Source organism: Triticum dicoccoides, chromosome 1A (genome assembly GCF_002162155.2).
Source record: "Triticum dicoccoides isolate Atlit2015 ecotype Zavitan chromosome 1A, WEW_v2.0, whole genome shotgun sequence".
In the NCBI taxonomy this organism is placed as follows: domain Eukaryota; kingdom Viridiplantae; phylum Streptophyta; class Magnoliopsida; order Poales; family Poaceae; genus Triticum; species Triticum dicoccoides.
In genome coordinates this window covers 273572756-273581331 of record NC_041380.1, presented here as the reverse complement: position 1 = coordinate 273581331, position 8576 = coordinate 273572756, and positions in this window count along the sequence as shown.

Here is an 8576-nt window from a genome sequence, read left to right as displayed (position 1 = left end):
TCTCAAGCAACCCTGCAACCAAATAACAAAGAGTCTCTTGTGTCCCCAACACACCCAATACAATGGTAAATTGTATAGGTGCACTAGTTCGGCGAAGAGATGGTGATACAAGTGGTATATGGATAGAAGATAATAGTTTTTGTAATCTGAAAATATAAAAACAGCAAGGTAATGAATGATAAAAGTGAGCGTAAACGGTATTGCAATGATAGGAAATAAGGCCTAGGGTTCATACTTTCACTAGTGTAAGTTCCCTCAACAATAATAACATAATTGGATCACATAACTATCCCTCAACATGCAACAAAGAGTCACTCCAAAGTCACTAATAGCGGAGAACAAATGAAGAGATTATGGTAGGGTACAAAACCACCTCAAAGTTATTCTTTCCAATCAATCCATTGGGCTATTCCTATAAGTGTCACAAACAACCCTAGAGTTCGTACTAGAATAACACCTTAAGACACAAATCAACCAAAACCCTAATGTCACCTAGATACTCCAATGTCACCTCAAGTATCCATGGGTATGATTATACGATATGTGTCACACAATCTCAGATTCATCTATTCAACCAACACAAAGGACCTCAAAGAGTGCCCCAAAGTTCTACCGGAGAATCACGACGAAAATGTGTGCCAACCCCTATGCATAGGTTCATGGGCGGAACCCACAAGTTGATCACCAAAACATACATCAAGTGGATCACGTGGTATCCCATTGTCACCATAGATACGCATGGCAAGACATACATCAAGTGTTCTTAAATCTTTAAAGACTCAATCCGATAAGATAACTTCAAAAGGGGAAACTCAATTCATTACAAGAGAGTAGAGGGGGGAAGAAACATCATAGGATCCAAATATAATAGCAAAGCTCGCGATACATCAAGATCGTATCATCTCAAGAACACGAGAGAGAGAGAGATCAAACACATAGCTACTGGTACATACCCTCAGCCCTGAGGGATAACTACTCCCTCCTCATCATGGAGAGCACCGGGATGATGAAGATGGCCACCGGAGAGGGATTGCCCCCTCCGACAGGCTGCCAGAACGGGTCTAGATTGGTTTTCGGTGGCTACGGAGGCTTCTGGCGGCGGAACTCCCGATCTATTGTGCTCTGGAAGTTTTAGGGTACGACGATATATATGGGTGCAGGAAGTATGTCGGAGGAGCCACGGGGGCCCCATGATGCAGGGGGGCGCGCCCTAGGGGGGTGGGGGCGCCCCCTACCCTCGTGGGCAGCCCGTGTCTCCCCTGATGTGCACTCCAAGTTCCCTGGGTTGCTTTCCTTCCAAAAATAACTTCTCTAGTTGATTTCGTTCCGTTTCGACTTCGTTTGATATTCCTTTTCTTTGAAACACTGAAATAGGCATAAAACAGCAAATCTAAGCTGGGCCTCCGGTTAATAGGTTAGTCCCAAAAATAATATAGAAGTGGAAAATAAAGCCCAATATTGCCCAAAACAGTAGATAATATAGCATGGAGCAATCAAAAATTATAGATACGTTGGAGACGTACCAAGCATCCCTAAGCTTAATTCCTGCTCGTCCTCGAGTAGGTAAATGATAAAAAGATAATTTTTGATGTGGAATGCTAGTTGGCATAATTTCAATGTAATTCTTCTTACTTGTGATATGAATATTCAGATCCATAAGATACAAGATAAAAGTTAATATTGACATAGAAATAATAATACTTCAAGCATACTAACTAAGCAATTATGTTTTCTCAAAATAACGTGGCCAAAGAAAGCTATCCCTACAAAATCATATAGTCTAGCTATGCTCTATCTTCACCACACAAAATATTTAAATCATGCACAACCCCGATGACAAGCCAAGCAATTGTTTCATACTTTTGATGTTCTCAAACTTTTTCAATCTTCACGCAATACATGAGCATGAGCCATGGACATAGCACTATAGGTGGAATAGAATGGTGGTTGTGGAGAGGACAAAAAGGGAGAAGATAGTCTCACATCAACTAGGCGTATAAACGGGCTATGGAGATGCCCATCAATAGATATCAATGTGAGTGAGTAGGGATTGCCATGCAACGGATGCACTAGAGATATAAGTATATGAAAGCTCATCAAAAGAAACTAGTGGGTGTGCATCCAACTCCCTTGCTCACGAAGACCTAGAGCATTTTGAGGAAGCCCATCATTGGAATATACAAGCCAAGTTCTATAATGAAAGATTCCCACTAGTATATGAAATTGACAACATAGGAGACTCTCTATCATGAAGATCATGGTGCTACTTTGAAGCACAAGTGTGGTAAAAGGATAGTAGCATTGTCCCCCCTTTTTTGGCCTTTATTTTTTTGGCCTTCCTTTTTTTATGGCCTTTCTCTTTTTTTGGGACAATGCTCTATTGAATGGTGATCATCACACTTCTATTTATTTACAACTCATTGATACAACTCGATACTAGAACAAAGTATGACTCTATATGAATGCCTCCGGCGGTGTACAGGGATATGCAATGAATCAAGAGTGACAAGTATGAAAGAATCATGAACAGTGGCTTTGCCACAAATACTATGTCAACTACATGATCATGCTAAGCAATATGACAATGATGAATGTGTCATGATGAACGGAATGGTGGAAAGTTGCATGGCAATATATCTCGGAATGGCTATGGAAATTCCATAATAGGTAGGTATGGTGGCTGTTTTGAGGAAGGTATATGGTGGGTTTATGTGTGAAAGAGCGTATCATATCACGGGGTTTGGATGCACCGGTGAAGTTTGCACCAACTCTCAATGTGAGAAAGGGCAATGCACGGTACCGAAGAGGCTAGCAATGATGGAAGGGTGAGAGTGCGTATAATCCATGGACTCAACATTAGTCATAAAGAACTCATATACTTATTGTGAAAATCTATAAGACATCAAAAACCAAAGCATTACGCGCATGCTCCTAGTGGGATAGATTGGTAGGAAAAGACCATCGCTTGTCCCCGACCGCCACTCATAAGGAGTATAATCAAATAACACCTCATGTTTCAAATTTGTTACATAACATTTACCATACGTGCATGCTATGGGACTTGCAAACTTCAACACAAGCATTTCTCAAATTCACAACTACTCAACTAGCACGACTTTGATATTATTACCTCCATATCTCAAAACAATCATCAAGCATCAAACTTCTCTTAGTATTCAACATACTCATAAGAATTCTTACAAATCTTGTATGCTTAGCATATTAGGATTTTTAAGCACATTACCATGATATTTAAGACTCTCAAAATAATATAAGTGAAGCATGAGAGTTCATATATTTCTTCAAAATAAAACTACCACCATGCTCTAAAAGATATAAGTGAAGCACTAGAGCAAACGACAAACTACTCCGAAAGATATAAGTGAAGATCAATTAGTAGTTGAATAGTTATGCAACTATGTGAAGACTCTCTAACATTTAATAATTTCAGACCTTGGTATTTTATTCAAACATAAAGCAAATCAAAATAAAATGACATTCTAAGAATAGCAAACATCATGTGAAGAAGCAAAAACTTAGAATCAACCGATACTAACCGATAATTGTTGAAGAAGAAAGGTGGGATGCCAACCGGGGCATCCCCAAGCTTAGATGCTTGAGACTTCTTGAAATATTATCTTGGGGTGCCTTGGGCATCCCCAATCTTGAGCTTTTGTGTCTCCTTAATTCCTCTCATATCACGGTCTCCCTAAATCTCAAAAGCTTCATCCACACAAAACTCAACAAGGACTCGTGAGATAAGTTAGTATAAACCATTGCCAAAACCTTATCATACTCTACTGTAGCAAATCACTAAAATTATTATTCAAAATTTCATACTAAATGCCTCTGAATATTTAATAGTCCTATCCTCAAATAGAATCATTAAAGAAGCAAACATATGCAAACAATGCAAACATAACAGCAATCTGCCTAAACAGGATAGTCTGTAAAGAATGCTGCAACATCCATACTTCCCTAGCTCAAAAAATTATGAAATAAAATTCCCACTGTAGTAAATTTATCAGATCTTAATATGAAAAAGGTTTCAACATTTTATCACATTCTGACTTTTCTAGTGAATTATTGCAACAGCGGTAAACTTTCTGTTTTCAAACAGCAACATGTGGACTTCTAAAATAGGCATAGTAAAGGCTATCAATGCCACTTTTATTGAAATAAAATATGCAAAACATTGTTCTAAATAAAATCAAGCAAATCCTAACAAAATAAATTGACGCTCCAAGCAAAACACATATCATGTGGCGAATAAAAATATAGCTCCAAGTAAAGTTACCGATGAACGAAGACGAAAGAGGGGATGCCATCCGGGGCATCCCCAAGCTTAGGCTCTTGGTTGTCCTTGAATATTACCTTGGGGTGCCTTGGGCATCCCCAAGCTTAGGCTCTTTCCACTCCTTATTCCATAGTCCATCAAATCTTTACCCAAAACTTGAAAACTTCACAACACAAAACTTAAAGTAGAAAACTCGTAAGCTCCGTTAGTATAAGAAAATAAAACACCACTTAAAGGTACTGTAATGAACTCATTCTTCATTTATATTGATTTTAAACCTACTGTATTCCAACTTCTCTATGGTTTATAAACTATTTTACTAGCCATAGATTCATCAAAATAAGTAAACAACACAATGAAAACAGAATCTGTCAAAAACAGAACAGTCTGTAGTAATCTGGATCAAATGTATACTTCTGGAACTCATAAAATTCTCAAATAAATTGCTGGACCTGAGGAATTTATCTATTAATCATCTTCAAAAATAATTAACTAATTAGCACTCTCCAAATAAAAATGGCAGCAATTCTCGTGAGTGCTAAAGTTTCTGTTTTTTACAGCATGATCAACAAGACTTCTCCCAAGTCTTCCCAAAGGTTCTACTTGGCACAAACACTAATTAAAAGCATAAAACCACATCTAAACAGAGGCTATATGAATTATTTATTACTTAACAGGAACAAAAATCAAGGAACTAAAATAAAATTGGGTTGCCTCCCTACAAGCGCTATCGTTTAACACCCCTAGCTAGGCATGATGATTTCAACGATGCTCACATAAAAGATAAGAATTGAAACATAAAGAGAGCATCATGAAGAATATGACTAGCACATTTAAGTCTAACCCACTTCCTATTCATAGGGATTTTGTGAGCAAACAACTTATGGGAACAATAATCAACTAGCATAGGAAGGCAAAACAAGCATAACTTTGAAACTTTAAGCACATAGAGAGGAAACTTGATATTATTACAATTCCTACAAGCATATATTACTCCCTCATAATAATTTTAAGTAGCATCATGAATGAATTCAACAATATAACCAGCACCTAAAGCATTATTTTCATGATCTACAAGCATAGAATTTATATTACTCTCTGCATAAGCAAATTTCTTCTCATGAATAATAGTAGGAGCAAACTCAACAAAATAACTATCATGTGACCGAAAATTAAGATCAAGATGACAAGTTTCATGGTTATCATTATTGTTTAAAGCATACGTGTCATCACAATAATCATCATAGATAGGAGGCATGCTTTCATCATAGTAAATTTGCTCATCAAAGCTTGGGGGACAAAAAATATCATCTTCATCAAACATAGCTTCCCCAAGCTTGTGGCTTTGCATATCATTAGCATCATAGATATTCAAGGAATTCATACTAACAACATTGTAATCATGCTCATCATTCAAATATTTAGTGCCAAACATTTTATACATTTCTTCTTCTAGCACTTGAGCACAATTATCCTTTCCATCATACTCACGAAAGATATTAAAAAGGTGAAGCGTATGAGACAAACTCAATTCCATTTTTTTATAGTTTTCTTTTATAAACTAAACTAGTGATAAAACAAGAAACTAAAAGACTCGATTGCAAGATCTAAACATATACTCACGAAAGATGTTGAATGGTTTCCCCTGGCAAAGCTCTAAGGATTTTCCGCTGGGTGTGGAATGGATCTGAGATCCAATCCCTTTAAATAGAAGCCTTTCTTACATGGCCAGGGTGTTATGTGCAAAAAATACCCCGACCTCTCATCTCTGCTCGACATGTGGAAGCAGAAGGCGTGGAGGCACAGAAGCTGATGGGTGCGACATTAAATTGAAAGCCGAATACAGCTCTTTAAGTCAGGTACTCTGAAGTAATCGGAGGAGGAACCCGCCTTGCAATGCCGAAGACAATCTGCACGTCGGACACATCTGATGACCCACAAGTATAGGGGATCTAATGTAGTCCTTTCGATAAGTAAGATTGTCGAACCCAACAAGGAGCAGAAGGAAATGATAAGCGGTTTTCAGCAAGGTATTCTCTGCAAGCACTAAAATAATAGGTAACGGATAGTTTTGTGATAAGATAATTGGTAACGAGCAACAAGTAATAAAAGTAAATAAGGTGCAGCAAGGTGGCCCAATCCTTTTTGTAGCAAAGGACAAGCCTGGACAATTTCTTATATAAAGGAAAACGCTCCCAAGGATGATGTCTACTACACAACCTTCTTCTTGTAGACGTTGTTGGGCCTCCAAGTGCAGAGGTTTGTAGGACAGTAGCAAATTTCCCTCAAGTGGATGACCTAAGGTTTATCAATCCGTAGGAGGCATAGGATGAAGATGGTCTCTCTCAAGCAACCCTGCAACCAAATAACAAAGAGTCTCTTGTGTCCCCAACACACCCAATACAATGGTAAATTGTATAGGTGCACTAGTTCGGTGAAGAGATGGTGATACAAGTGGTATATGGATAGAAGATAATAGTTTTTGTAATCTGAAAATATAAAAACAGCAAGGTTTCGAATGATAAAAGTGAGCATAAACGGTATTGCAATGATAGGAAATAAGGCCTAGGGTTCATACTTTCACTAGTGTAAGTTCCCTCAACAATAAGAACATAATTGGATCACATAAATATCCCTCAACATGCAACAAAGAGTTACTCCAAAGTCACTAATAGCGGAGAACAAATGAAGAGATTATGGTAGGGTACGTAACCACCTCAAAGTTATTCTTTCCAATCAATCCGTTGGGCTATTCCTATAAGTGTCACAAACAGCCCTAGAGTTCATACTAGAATAACACCTTAAGACACAAATCAACCAAAACCCTAATGTCACGTAGATACTCCAATGTCACCTCAAGTATCCGTGGGTATGATTATACGATATGCGTCACACAATCTCGGATTCATCTATTCAACCAACACAAAGGACCTCAAAGAGTGCCCCAAAGTTGTACCGGAGAATCACGACGAAAACGTGTGCCAACCCCTATGCATAGGTTCATGGGCGGAACCCGCAAGTTGATCACCAAAACATACATCAAGTGGATCACGTGGTATCCCATTGTCACCACAGATACGCACGGCAAGACATACATCAAGTGTTCTCAAATCTTTAAAGACTCAATCCGATAAGATAACTTCAAAAGGGGAAACTCAATTCATTACAAGAGAGTAGAGGGGGGGGGAAGAAACATCATAGGATCCAAATATAATAGCAAAGCTCGCGATACATCAAGATCGTATCATCTCAAGAACACGAGAGAGACAGAGAGAGAGATCAAACACATAGCTACTGGTACATACCCTCAGCCCCAAGGGAGAACTACTCCCTCCTCGTCATGGAGAGCACCGGGATGATGAAGATGGCCATCGGAGAGGGATTGCCCCCTCCGACAGGGTGCTGGAACGGGTCTAGATTGGTTTTCGGTGGCTACGGAGGCTTCTGGCTGCGGAACTCCTGATCTATTGTGCTCTAGAAGTTTTAGGGTACGACGATATATATGGGTGCAGGAAGTATGTCGGAGGAGCCACGGGGGCCCCACGAGGCAGGGGGCACGCCCTAGGGGGGTGGGCGCACCCCCCACCCTCGTGGGCAGCCCGTGTCTCCCCTGACGTGCACTCCAAGTTCCTGGGTTGCTTTCCTTCCAAAAATAACTTCTCAAGTTGATTTCATTCCATTTCGACTTCGTTTGATATTCCTTTTCTTCGAAACACTGAAATAGGCATAAAACAGCAAATCTGGGCTGGGCCTCCGGTTAATAGGTTAGTCCCGAAAATAATATAAAAGTGGAAAATAAAGCCCAATATTGCCCAAAATAGTAGATAATATATCATGGAGCAATAAAAATTATAGATACATTGGAGACGTATCAGAGGACGCATGGGAATTACCGTCAAGCTAGTTTTCATCACGTTCATATGATTCATGTTCGGTACTTTGATAATTTGATAAACCTAAACATAGCATGAAACATATGAATCCAAATCAACCCCTTATGAAGCAACGCATAAACTAGGGTTTAAGCTTCTGTCACTATAGCAACCCATCATCTACTTATTACTTCCCAATGCCTTCCTCTAGGCCCAAACAATGGTGAAGTGTCATGTAGTCGACGTTCACATAACACCACTAGAGGAGAGACAACATACATCTCATCAAAATATCGAACGAATACCAAATTCACATGACTACTAATAGCAAGACTTCTCCCATGTCCTCAGGAACAAACGTAACTACTCACAAAGCATATTCATGTTCATAATCAGAGGGGTATTAA